The 13,522-nt window shown below is 45.7% G+C and overlaps 1 long non-coding RNA gene across 1 annotated transcript; it reads right to left on the bottom strand.

Annotated features, from left to right (window-relative positions):
* Window positions 1-6,393: 6,393 nt before the first annotated feature.
* LOC148000055 (uncharacterized) lies at window positions 6,394-12,184 on the bottom strand. Its single transcript, XR_015641191.1, has 3 exons — window positions 11,990-12,184; window positions 9,586-9,678; window positions 6,394-8,038 (listed from the first exon to the last, which is right to left on the bottom strand). It is a non-coding gene; the product is annotated as an uncharacterized LOC148000055 (long non-coding RNA).
* Between the last annotated feature and the right edge of the window lie 1,338 nt (window positions 12,185-13,522).

The raw sequence follows: 13,522 nt of genomic DNA, 5'->3' as shown, positions 1-13,522 counted from the left end.
CAAATGTTTGCCTGGAAGCATTAAGCATCACCCACTGACTCCAGACACACAAGACAGACCCAGCCCATGGCAGCTTGTAGAAGGTAAGACCTTGTTCTTCCTCCTAGCCCCATGCACACAGAAATAAGATTCAAACTCCAATCATATTTACAAATAGCTTTGGCATATAGCTAGGCTTTTCTCTGACTAGATCTAACCTAAAATATCTCATTTATTCTAGCCTACACTCTACCACATGGCTGGTTACCTGTGCTCATGTACCATGTGTCTGCCTCAGCTCATCTTTCCGATGAATTTCCCTCCTAGCTCTCTCCCAGAATCCTTCCTTTCTACCGGATGTCCCCTCTCTATTTCCTGCCTAAGCCATAAGTCAGAGGCTTTTAAATTGATTTTATTCATATAATACACAAGATACTCTCTCTACAGTTCCCCACTTTAGTCTAATAAAAGGCTCCTCTTTCAAATATAAATTGAATACAATTATGAAATGATTATGAAAACTATAAGGTATGCATACTCAGGGATTTCCATATTTCTAGGTAAGGGAAAGAGGGTTAAAAAGAAAAAGGGGGGATTTAGAAATATTATAAGAAATTAGACATGCAGGGGTAGATTATTGAATCTACTCAAACCACAAAACCATTTTATAGCTATAATCGTACATTGGTACAGAATTTTGTATGAGACAGGCAATATTTGCTCGTTCAGTTGTGGTATGAATCTATGAGAGATGGTCTTCCAACATCTCAGAGACTCACAGAGTATGGCACTTAGGAAGATGATTTTTATTTAAGGCCTTCTTGACACTCAGACGTGTCAGCTCCTGGCAGCACCCCATTCGACCTGGACAAGGAACACTGAAAGATGGAGTTACTTCAACTGTGGCAAGCCAACCTGAGCAAAGAAAATGCCCCAACTTTATCTGCAGACAGAATGCTGTCCAGAAAGAACAAACAGATGCAGAGCAAATGACTACCATGGCCTGCCAAGACACGGTAAGCAAGTCCGTCATAATCCCTGCTTCATTTAAGGTCTGTCAGATACTCTGGGCCAGAAGGTTGAAGACGGATGCTCCAACCTTATAGAAGCAATATTGGGGACTGTCCAGGCTTTCTCTGTCATTTCTACAATTTTTTTGGAAGCTGTGTTCCTATATATCCTACATACTCAAGTAATATTTATTTTTTTCTCAGGTCTTGGATGGGGTTGAAGATGAGATAATCAGAGTCTTACTATAGGCTTAAGTTGTTTAAGATCTAAAAGAATGTTCTAGGCCTAGAAAGATAGTTTGAGGATGGGAAAACAGGTTAGGATAGACATTGATTTAGATACAGAACTCTGAACTCACCAGAATAGGACAGATAATAGAATACTTTCTCCTGAATTGCCAAATATAAACAGACTGGACTTTTTGAATGTAACTCTTACGTAATAATTTTCCTAATAATTTCATAATTGTTCCTAGGTTATGCTGTTTATTATTATAAGAAAAAGAACCTTTCTATTGAGACAAAAAGGGTAGGGAAGGAATTGTCGAAGTTTGGTTTGTTGCTATGTTTTGTAATGCTAAATTCTATACCTGAAGTTCTAGACCTACCAATGAATTCTCACATTTACAAGCTTTTGTTGTGTACACCTTGTTCCTTGATTTAAAACCATTGGTTAAATAAAACTGGGTACAGGCAATTACTTGAGGGATTAGAGGTAGATGGGTTTTAAGTTACCTAGTTGGAGTTAGAGAAGAGAGACGAGTGAGAAGAGACAAGGAGAAAGAAGAAGGAGAGGAGAGGAGGACACCATGAGGGGAGATGGACCATGGGCACATGTCCAGGAAAAACAGCAAGTATCTGGGGTACACCACTGGGAAGGTAGTCAGGCAGGCCAACAGTCAGAAGAGAAGATTAGGGGTCATTCCCCAGTAATTGTCAAAGCCAATTTTATTTAAAATAACCATCATCTGAGTCTCATTTATTAGTAAGCAATTCAGGGATAAGTTTAAATTGGTTGTACTACAGCAACTCATATACTCCTATGAGTTAAATCTGTGAAGAGATAGTCCCCAGATGTGTGTCTCTTGCCCTGGCCTATATTCTACTGATGGTTCCATAGACTGGCTGTTGTGTAGAGCCCTTAAACTTAACACATACAAGGCAAAGTACATCAGCCTTATTTTCAAATTCTCCTTCTGTGCCTTATTCCTGAGAGCATTCTTATCTACCCGTCGTGCTCAGATCCTTCTGTTTGCTTCCTAAATACTACCTGGCAACATCTGTCTCCATCAAGAATTGAGTTTGGTCGCCAGACAAAACCAGGTGGCAACCACAGTATATTCAAGGAAGAAAGAATACTATGTCTTGTGTAGCGTAAGGTTCAGAAGGTAGATGTCCACGGTTAGTGGCTGGTCTCGCTGTACCCTTAGCCCCTGTATCCTGGCCTCCTTCTCTGTCATGTTTTCCAAAGGCTCCCACTGTTTAGGATACATCACAGACATAAGATGGTACATTCCAATTTCCAGTACTGCAAGAGAGGAGTGGCCACAGGGACCACTCTGTCTGAGTGAGCCTCCCTTTAGAGTCCTCCTTAAGCACCTACCATCCTTTAGTTCATATCTCACTAGAAATCCTTCATGGGAGCTGCGGAAACCCAGACCTTCATGTGGTCCCTTCACTCTTCCCAGTAGCATAAGGCCTGCTCGTTAACAGAAACAATAGAACAGCTAATTGGAAGGCAAGACAGCAATCAGTGCCATTCACTCTACTTACTTAATATCTTTCAGATTCAAACTCCCAGTATGCCCAGATCAGACCCTCTGCATTGCTGCTCAGTTGCGTCCCAATCAGATCAACTGTCCGTCATCTGTGCTCCCCTTAACTCACCATGACTCCACAGGGTCTTTCTTAAGTACATATATGGTCTGATCAATCCAACTTGAAATCTTTCAGGGGTTCCCCTTTAGCGGGGAGAGAGAGAGAGAGAGAGAGAGAGAGAGAGAGAGAGAGAGAGAGAGAGAGAGAGAGAGAGAGGGGCAAGAAAATGAAAAAAAGAACAAGCTGCTCTGTAGGGTTCTAAGTCCTCGTATTCTATCCACCTCAGCACACTTGTGGGCCTCCCCTCACCACACCTCACTTTGCCCAGAGCTCTGAGCATAGCGTTCATTTTTCACTCAGTATCTGGGTTTGTTCAGGCTGTTCCAGCTTTGGCAATGCTGCTGGCTCTGTTCCTGTCAGCCACCCAGGCATTCCATACGTGATCAATGATTAGAGACTTGCAGAAGAGCCCCCACTGCAAGGCCACCTGCTCATACGGTGAGAGCAGTTAGCCAAATATGTTCTTTGTTACACATGTATGAATATCACTCTTTAAAAGGTAACAAGCCTGCCTCTTCTTTCTCTAGAACCAATTGGTTCAGAAGACCAGAATATGCCACCCAAGAACCCATAAGATTATAAGCCAAGGGCTGGGAAGATGGCTATCAGTAAAGTGTTTGCCTTGTGGGCATCCAAACCAGAGTGTGATCCCCGAGAACTCAGTTTCTTTTAAAAATACAGACATGGTGGTACATTCTTATAGTTCTAGAATTGGCAAGACAGACAATTAGATCCCTGGACTCACTGGCCACGGGGCTGGACCCTACTTGGCAACTTCTGACCCAAGAAGATATTGAAGAGAAATAGTTGGACAGCATCTGAAGACTGACAGCTGAGGTGTTGTTCTCTGGCCTCCACATGCACAAGAAAATATATAGGTATACCCGCACATACATGAACACGCACATATAAACATAAACGTGATCATTACACTGAAGGTAATTCATGAGAAGACCTCTCTGCCTTCTCTCTGTTTGCCCCAAAGCAGAAGACTTTCTGGCAATGTTTTATTTTAGGGAGAACAAAGCAGAGCCGTAGGAGACTCCCCGGGACTCAGTCTAGAGAGGATACCGGAAGTCTATATTAATAAATGCCACTCACCAGACTTTACCTGGCATTTATTTGCCTTCTGCCCAGTTCCTGACCCTAGAGTTCCACAGCTCTTTTCCTTTATCTTATCACTTTTCTGAGAATGTACTGTTTTAATTTTAATTTTAATTGAAAACCTTATATAAAGATACTTCATTGAGATTTGCTGAGTCCCTAAGTGTCTGCTATGTGTGTGTAAAATCTACAGACACGTTAAGATATTTCAGGAGCTAGGGAGATGGCACAATTGGCAAAGTATCTGCCCCACGAACATAAGAATCCAAGTCTGATCCCCAAAACTCACATTTCAAAAACTTAGCGTGGTAGCGAGTGCAGCCCATGGCAAGGCTTAGGAGGTGAAGACAGGTGGATCCCTGGTCAGCCAATCTAGCCAAACAGGTCAGCTCCAGGTTCAGTGAGAGACTATCTCAAAAAAAAATAAAAAATAAAAATCAATCAGACTGTGGCTAGGCAACTCTGCTGTCATCTTACTTTGGTCGTTGCCTTTCCACATACACAGACGCACCCGCACACGCGTGCGCGCACACCCACACATGATTGTTTCTCTTGACAATCTGATTTTATTGCAGAAGTCCACTCCAACTCTCAAAAGCTGAAAGGAAATGCGTTTCAAATGCTATCAAGGAAGAAAGATGTAGGAAAGTTGCCCCATCATCTCATGAGTCACGGGAGCCCAAACTTCCTGACAGCGGACAGGAGAAAGAGGAGATGTTACACTCGAGGACCTGTCTTGTCAACCAACGTCAGCCCCCACGTAGGGGAAAGCAAGCCAAAGAAAAAGCGAAGACCTTTGAAAGAGGATGTGAATTACGATGAAAGAGGAGTTGTACCCTAGATACATACAATTATCTGCCAAACATATCCCCCAGCCTCCACTCAGTGCCAAGATGCAGGGCTTATGGGCAGGAAGAGAAAAAGAAAGGAAAACAACAAGAAACCTAAGAAACCAGCTCAAGCCCAGAGTGAAGGAGCGTTCCTCGGTTTTCTCAAAACTGGGCTGCTTCTGTAGGGACAGAAGGAGAGAAAAACCATAGTCAGGAGTCACCACTAGGTAGACAATGATGAAGATAACACAAAGCGATGTGTTCATAGCACCCTGAGTGCAGACCCTCTGGCTAGAGGAGACCCCTGTGGACAGTGTGACTCTGAGTCTATTTTGCCATCTGTCCACCCGCTCCTTCCTGGAGCCTTGCATGGTTCTCCTACTCGGTGTTACCCTTTCGCTGCAAATAAATACTACAGTCCGTGGCCTGACCTCTCACCACCTCCTACCTACCGCCAGCACCTCACCCTCCAGTTGCACTTAGCTACTTTTGTCACCAGGAATGAGGTCTGTAAATGAGTCAAGTGTCCTGGAGAGAGAAATAGAAGGATCACCAAGGCTGCCCAGTGAAAGAGACTTCTGAGAACATTCGCCAGCTGTCTGCTCATGTATGTTACCGGAGCTCGGTGGAACACTTTTTGAGAGATGCTGGTGGGGCAGGGAACCAAACCTTTAGGGGTGTGTGTGTGTGTGTGTGTGTGTGTGTGTGTGTGTGTGAGAGAGAGAGAGAGAGAGAGAGAGAGAGAGAGAGAGAGAGAGAGTTTTCCCCTAATTGCTTCTCCACCCCATTGTCTTAAAAGAAGAGAAAAACATCCCATATTTTACCCACAACTGATGAAAGAGAAATAAAAAACAGGTCAGGAAAGTTCCAAAAATTCCCCCATTGCACCCCCAAAACAAGTTGACAAAGAGTAGATAAATGATGGAAGGAAAACAAATCAAGAATTTGGAAAAAGGGAAGGCTGAACCACCAGATCCATCAGCCGTAACTTGCCCTGACATCTGCATAGCCTTTGCAGTCCTGAGATGTACGCACCTTCTGGGGTGTATGATGACCTAGAATGGGGTCGTCAAGACAAGAACACTTTGGTAAATTTAGGGATGAGGGGTATCCTCAAAATATCACACATACTGTCCCATAGATGGACAGATGCAGCCCCTAGGTACCATTCCTGAGATCCGGGACCAGCTTGAAACCAGCCAGCTCCAGTTGGGCCGCATAAACTGATGGCGTTATGACTCCCCATCCTTGCTTTTTCTCGTAGATCTCCCGTGTTTCATTCTCAGTATCATCCATTTCTAGGTCTATGACTGAGACCCACATATGAAAAGGCAGATTAATAGGAGAAATACAGGGTCAGGTGTGGTGGCATCCATTCGTATCTAATTCCAGTGTTTGAATGCTGAGGCAGAAGGATCACCAGGAGTTTCAGGCCAGCTCAGGTTACATAGCAAGAAATGGGAGAAAGGGGGAGGGAGGATTGGAGGGAGAAAAGGGAGGAAAAGAGAGAAGAAGAAAGGGTCAGAAGAGAGACTGATTTGAGTTTTGGGTGACATGGGAACCAAAATAAATGAAGACTCAAAGAAAGAGGTGTGCCTATATTTGTTTTTAATATTTATATTTAATGTTTCTATCTGACCGTCAGATTACAGCACACCCTTCGTTTCACCATACTTCTCCATGGCGAACCCAAGTCAATAAGCCAGGGGTAGCTTAGCAAAGCCGTACTGGAATTTTCACCGGGCTCCTTTGTGCTCTGATATGAGACTTCTTTCCCTCCAAGGCTGAATGTCATTTTTCAGGGTCTTTTCGCCTGCTTCAGGGAGGAGTCAGAGAAACCTTCCTAGGTCTATGTCCTGCTCGAGGTGAGGACAGTGGAGAGTGAGAACAGCCCTCTGCTGTTTAGTGTGTCCTGGATGCCAAATTATTTCACACACAACCAGCGTGTCTGTCACACTTTAACTGCAGTGATACTTCTATTCGTCCAAGGACGGGTCTTCCCTACCCAAGCTGCTTCCTGGGGGCTCTTTGCTTAGCAGTGAGGACTCTGGATATGCCAAGATCATCAGTGAAGCTGTGACACAGAAGCCTTGGAGTTGGGTCCACAGCAGTCGGAGACGGTTAATTATATGTGCCTCTGACGACAATTTTAGAATAAGACCAGATGTAAATCAGCACAATGCGGCTCATCTCGAACTCATTTCTCCCTCCCACAAGCTTCTGCTCAGAGAGAATGGATTGAGAAAAGCCTCACACATGTTTAAGAGGAAAACATAAAACTTCTGGTTTGGTTATGCCAAGGTATTGGTTAACTTCCTCGCTCCACATTTGTCTGCTATGCACTTTGAACCTGGAAGACAAAGGCTACTACGCCGGAGCCTGCCTGTGTCTGTTCTGAAGTTTGAGGCACGCGTAGAGGTCACCAGTCCTTCCCAACTAAAAGGTGGCAAACGGGTCTTGGAGGATAACTCAGCCAACAAAACATTCCCCACAAAAAACATAAGGACCCGAGTTCAGATCTCCAGCGCCCCTGTAAAATGCTAACTGTAGCCCTGTGTGCTCATAGCCTCTACAAGGCAGAGACAGGAGGATGCCTGGAGCTTGCTGGTCAGCTGACTGACTGATTTGTAAGCTCCAGGGTCAGGGAGAGAACCTGTCTGAAAAATAATGTGGGAAGCAATAGAAAAAGACACACTGAACTTGACCTCTGCCCCTCCCCCCCACATTCTTAGACAATAAAAGGCAGCAGTTTAATGGGGTGAGAGGCACAATAAGGAAAAAAGCATACATCTTGGTTGGAACAGATTCCTGTAACAAAAGACAAAATAAGTAGAGAAAGCAAACGGTAGACAGTATAACAGCTCTCCCATTTGCCTGGCCGGCTCTCAGTGGGTGAGCACCAGGCTCTCCAATGAGCACCAGGCTCTCAATGGGTGAGCACCAGGCTCTCAATGGGTGAGCACCAGGCTCTCAGTGGGTGAGCACCAGGCTCTCAGTGGATGAGCACTCAGTGGGTGAGCACCAGGCTCTCAGTGGATGAGCACTCAGTGGGTGAGCACCAGGCTCTCAGTGGGTGAGCACTCAGTGGGTGAGCACCAGGCTCTCAGTGGGTGAGCACTCAGTGGGTGAGCACCAGGCTCTCCGATGAGCACCAGGATGAGGAGCTGCCTCTCAAGCAGGCGGTTTTGAGTTTCAGCTTCTGCAGCATCTTCAAGGAAGAATATCTAACTTTTAGGGCTGAGACGGGACAGAGGAAAATCACAAGTTGGAGACATGCAAATGAATGACAGATATCGCTAGTTGATAAAGCTCAATGACAGAAATCTCTAGGACCACCTCTAAGCCCCGAAGACTAAGAAGTGTCCTTCAGTAGTTGGGAGAACTACTAAAGAGTAGAGGTCACTTTCAGGAGGGCCTCAGCTCATGAACCCTTTGCACTTCAGTGGGCCAGCCTGGTCTCCCATAGTAGTGACTGAGAAAAGAACTCTTTATATCTCAGTGGTCTAGCCTGATCTCCCACAGCAGTGACTAACAGCAAAGGAAATGACTTGGGCAGCAATTTTCTTCTCTTTTGCCATCTCAGACAATGAACGATTACTAAACTGTCTATCTGCAGCTTGCCCAACTGGAAGCAGAGAGAGTTCAGGCCATGAGGAAAATGAGAGATTACGCCCACCCCACACTCCCTTTGGTTTTCTTCTAAAATGGTGGGAAGGAAAGCAGATATCCACTAGTGAATAAGAACACCGTGTCCACACCATTCCAAGAGCTTTACATATCAATTTGTTTTCTAGTGTGAGCCTCACAGGCTTCCCCGGGGGAGTCATTTATTAATACCTCAGTCACCACAGAGAATACAAACAAAGCAGGCAAAAGTTGCCATGCCTGACGCAACTTCTTTTAGGGTTGAACCGAGCGCTGATGCAAAACTCCAGGGAGGCCTCAGAGCTGAGCCACTGAGTGGGGCTGAGCCAGGAGTGCTGAGCTAGGGGAGAGATCTCATTTTGGCCAAGAGCCTTTTACATTTGTTTCAAAATCCCTGGACCTTTCTTCTCTTATCTATGTGCTAATTACCACACTTAAATCAGAGAACTAAAGCAGTTAAAGGGGAGCAGTTTGTGCTGTAGGCCCTGAGACACTGGGGCAACAAGAGGCTGTTTGAAGGAAGCAGTCATGAGGCATAGTTGCATCCATCCGTTCTTCCCCCATGTCGGACACTTCCTTTGGGTGTGGGTGGCAGGGGGTGGTAAAAATGGTCTCAGAGCTCTCAGGGATATGAATCCAAGCTCTCTGGAGATGTCTAGAGCTGACCGGTTTGGTTTTTGTTTGCACAATCCATTGAGAAGAGTTTGAGCATTTGTGTCCTCCTAGCCTGGCTTGGGGAAATTAGATACTTTAACAGATGACCGGGGAACAATCAGTTATCCTGCACCCATGTTTTCCATAAAACACCCCCCACAAACACCTTATTGAGCAACAAGGATTCTGATGGAAAAAAAAAATCAAGGTGCAGAGAAACATCACCACTGTACAAGGTCACTGTACCCCCAGCCTTCCCGGAGAGAAAGGAAGACACTCATAGTGAGTATTTTCACTCAGCGTGTCTTGGGAAACCTCAAGACTGGCGTGGGCTCAGCAAGGGAAGTTCCAAACACAGGGTTTTTTTTGGTGTGTTTTTCTTCTTTTCAAAGAAAACCAGATCTACGGACTGAGTAATGAAGCCTTGGGCCTCAAAACATATCACCTCCCAGGAAAGCCCCTTACACTTGGGCAGAATTATTTACCTGTGGTCCTTTACCAGAACTTGAAGCCGCTGAACTCCTCTAATCAGTAACTTCACAGGAACGGTTGGCCCTGGACCAGCTCTTGATCTAATACTGACAAACAACCAGGTATGCAGGAAGGAGAAAAGAGTATTTATTAAGTCTGTCAGGTCGGGCGAGAAACAGGGAGTCAGTGCATCGTTGCTGTTGCTTCTGCAAATTTAGCAGACATATATGTTTGTCTCTATGTCTCTCAGAGGTGAATTCCAAGTTCTACTGATGTAGTATCCTGTCTCCTGAGGTGTCGTGAAAGCTTAGGTGGAGAAAATCCAGTTCAGACTGATTTTTAAAATTCACCTTTTAAATACAAGCTCTAAATGCTGAAGATGTGAGAACCAAATGGAGACTCATTTCTGAATGACCTCAGCTCACCTTGAACCCAGAGCACCGAACCCCATGCTCCCTGAAGGGACCACACACTTGTACCTCTCCTGCATCCCTCCTCTGATTACCATAGCCATCCTGAACAGATGACCGGGTTGTGGGGCTGGGACTTGTCACTTTAGTGTTAAACAAGATTTGTTTAGCCTAAGAGGTAGTAAAGACACTTGCTACCAAATCTGACTATAGGGTTCAATCTCCAGGATTCACATAGTGAAAGGAAAGACTTGACTCCTATAAATTGTCTTCTGACCTACACACACACACACACACAACACACACACACACGTGCGCGCGCACGCACGCACGCACGCACGCACGAATTCACGCACACCGGGCAGGAGGGAGGGAAGTAAATTTCAAAAATTGTTAATGGTTTGTGGTAAAAGAGGAAAGGAGGCCCATCTAGGAATGGGACAAAGGCTCCAAGTGAGTGGCCATTAGCAAAAGGGTAAAATAGCAAATTGAGAGGAGGGTGTCTTTCTTGCTGACACGTCTATGAGTTCTGGGACTCTCTCACACACATTTTTTTCCTCTAGGTTTTTCAAGGAGACATGAAAGCAAAATAAAACACACACAAGTTTAGCACAGACACGCTCCTCTTGTAGAAGCCTCCCTCACAGAGTGATACCACATGGTACCTTCCCCTCATGTGGAGCAATCACCTCACATAGGGACATCGTATGGTACCTTCTCCTCGTGCGGAGCAATCACCTTATATAAGGATATTCCCTTCAATAGTATCCTCTCCTCAGGAGGGGCTCCCCTCTCCTCCAGCACTCTCACCTCACATAGCCTTTGCCCTTACATAGAGCCCTCTCCTCATATTGTATCCTCCCTCTTTCCTCACAGGATGTCCTCCCCTCAGAGGGTGGCCTCTATTCGTACTGTGTCCTCTCCTCACAAGGTTTCCTCCTCAGGGAACTCCCTTCGCAGTGTGCCACCCTGCACATGGTGCCCTCAGCTACAGCGGGGCACTCCCCTTCAAGGGGTTATCGCCTTCAAGATAAAATCATTCTACAGAGGCCCCAGTCAAATTTAGACATTGAGAACTCTCATGTTGTACTTTTCGATAATAGATTTGTGAAGGAAAGAGGCCAGAGTCATTCTTTGATAGGCCGTGTAATTTTTTTTTTTTTAATACAAATCAGGGCTTTGGGAACATAGGAGGAAATAAGCAGAATCTCAGCACAAGGGCCTCAGGATGTGGCGAGCCACGCCCACTCCCCGCTAACGGAGCCCTGAGCGTCTGAGATCTATGCTAGGTGTTTCCTCCTCCGTTCAGCCTCCGTTCAGCGTTCCCATGGCTCACCCCTTCCTTCTTTTCATTTCTCCCTGTGCTCTTGGTGGTCTATAAATAAAATGATTGTGTCCTGGGCTCTTGAATGTCGGCATCCTGTGCCCAGCCCCACGGTATGAGATTCCATTCACTTTCCTGACATTAGACTGAGGTGGTCCACTACTGAAATTTTAAACGGTGACCTTTTCATACCCCTGGGAGTCGAAGAATTATGCTAATAATTAGAATGTTCTCCGGTCTAGGTTTACTCTAGGTTTCCCTTAACTCTGTGTCTTGGGACTTCAGTAGTAAGAAGGTTCGATGCCTCCTGCCCCCCATAAAGGCAGAGCCAGCACCTCCTAATAACCAAAGACAGGCTGCTAGGCAAGGTGACACACACTTTTAATCCCAGCACTCAGACTTGGGGGTCAGAGGCAGGAGGGACACTGTGAGGTCAATGGCAGCCTGGCTTACACGACAAAGTCTAAGCCAGCCAAAGCAACATAATCGCTCCCTGTCTCCAAACGACAAAAGGAAAGGCTACCAAGAGAAAGTATCCCTGATTTAACTCATCTCAGTGTTACGTGACTTCAGAAATGAGCATCCAAAGACTCGAGGAAAACTGTTTGGAAGCCTGGAGAACAGTGTAAAGCACAACTTGGCAAAAGGCCTAGATGTCCTGGTCATAGGAGGGGCCCCACACACCTGTGTGTCCAGCCTCCTTCTGGTCTGTCCTCCCAGGGGTTCAGCAGGAACCCTTTCTGAGAGACTTCTGACCTTGAGTCTGCCGCCATCTTCAAGATGGAGATGCTTCTGAATCCTCTAGGTCTCGTTCAATTTGATCCAAAGGTCTTTGGGGCAGCATTTTCTGTGCTCCAACATCTCTTGGACTAGAGTGTTCTAAATGAGAGAGAGACAGAGACAGAGACAGAGACAGAGACAGAGAGAGAGAGAGAGAGAGAGTTTAAGAAATGTTAGTCTGCAACACTAAGAAGTTAGATGGAGTAGACATTACACCTGTAATCCCAGCACTTTGGAGATGGAGGCAGGGTGGTTAGGACTTTAAAGCCAGCCTTGGTTTCCCAGCAAGTTCAAGGCTAGCTTGAGCTATGCGAGACCCTATTTCAAAAAAGATAAAACAAAATAGGAAGGAGATGAATCGGTAGAGAAATAAGAGGAAGAAGATGGATGGAGGAAAAGAAGGAGGGGAAAGAGACGTTCTAAGGAGCGAGGGGGAACAGAGAGAGTAACCATTTTCATTTTTCTCCCTTAAAGTTCCTTTGTTTCCTGCCCCTGCGTGTCTAGCTGTCAGTCAGCACTGACTGGGGCCTCTGTTCCACTTCCCAAAGTACTGTGAAGTACAAAGTTATGGAAAAGCAAGCAGACAAAGGAAGGTACCGGGAGCTGAGCCATGGGAAGCACCAACATGGCCCCTGTTCCTCTTCCCCCACCCCAGCTGTAGTTTCTTTGTCTCCAGGTCACTCGTAGGTCCCTGATCCCCTGGGCCACAAGTAACTTGCCATAATCCTCAGAAGGCACTGGGCACAAGAGGGGCTGTCAGGGAGGAAAATCCTTCCTCTGTCCTCAGGTTCAATAATTGGGGGGTGTGCAAATTCAACTGGCAAAAGATAGATTAGCCCAGAGGAGTGGGGGAACTGATTTAATTAGGTATAAATGCGCTGGAATTCACAAAGAACTGTGTCTCAGGGGGGTAGTTAGAATCTGGGTTTATTTACCATCTTAATAGGGGCTAGGAAGAGGGGCACTTCTGTGAGAAGGGGGAGAAGAGGAGGGACACTTAGAGAAAAGCAAAAGACCTTCGGAAAGATAAATGGACCCTTAGGAGGATAGATGGGAGATGTAATGCGGCTGTGATAATATCAGAGCGTGGTGCTGATTTCTGCTCTCCAAAAAGAGATTAGAATTGCTTCTAGGGCAGGGATTTATGACAATTGGAGGGTAAAAGCTCTACTTTTAAGTAGATAAGACATTATGGGAATCCAAATGCCTTCAGCTCAAAATAACTTTTGTATCCCACCGTGGCTTTTTCTAGACTCTTTCTCCGCAGCCCAGGTCTGCCCATGCTTGGAAACGGGAGAGGCCGCTGCTCTTCTGAGCTTTACAGAATCTCCAAATGGCCACTCACCAGCCAACACCAAACCAATTCAACTCTTTCAGTGTGAGGATTTTCCTTCATCCCTTTCCTTCTTCTGAATCGCCAGCTAAAGGCTTACCCAG

This window comes from Rattus norvegicus, chromosome 17 (assembly GCF_021556685.1).
Source record: "Rattus norvegicus strain SHRSP/BbbUtx chromosome 17, alternate assembly SHRSP_T2T, whole genome shotgun sequence".
NCBI classification, from domain to species: Eukaryota; Metazoa; Chordata; class Mammalia; order Rodentia; family Muridae; genus Rattus; species Rattus norvegicus.
Note: the sequence above shows the minus strand (reverse complement) of the source record. Positions and strands in the feature narration are given on the sequence as shown.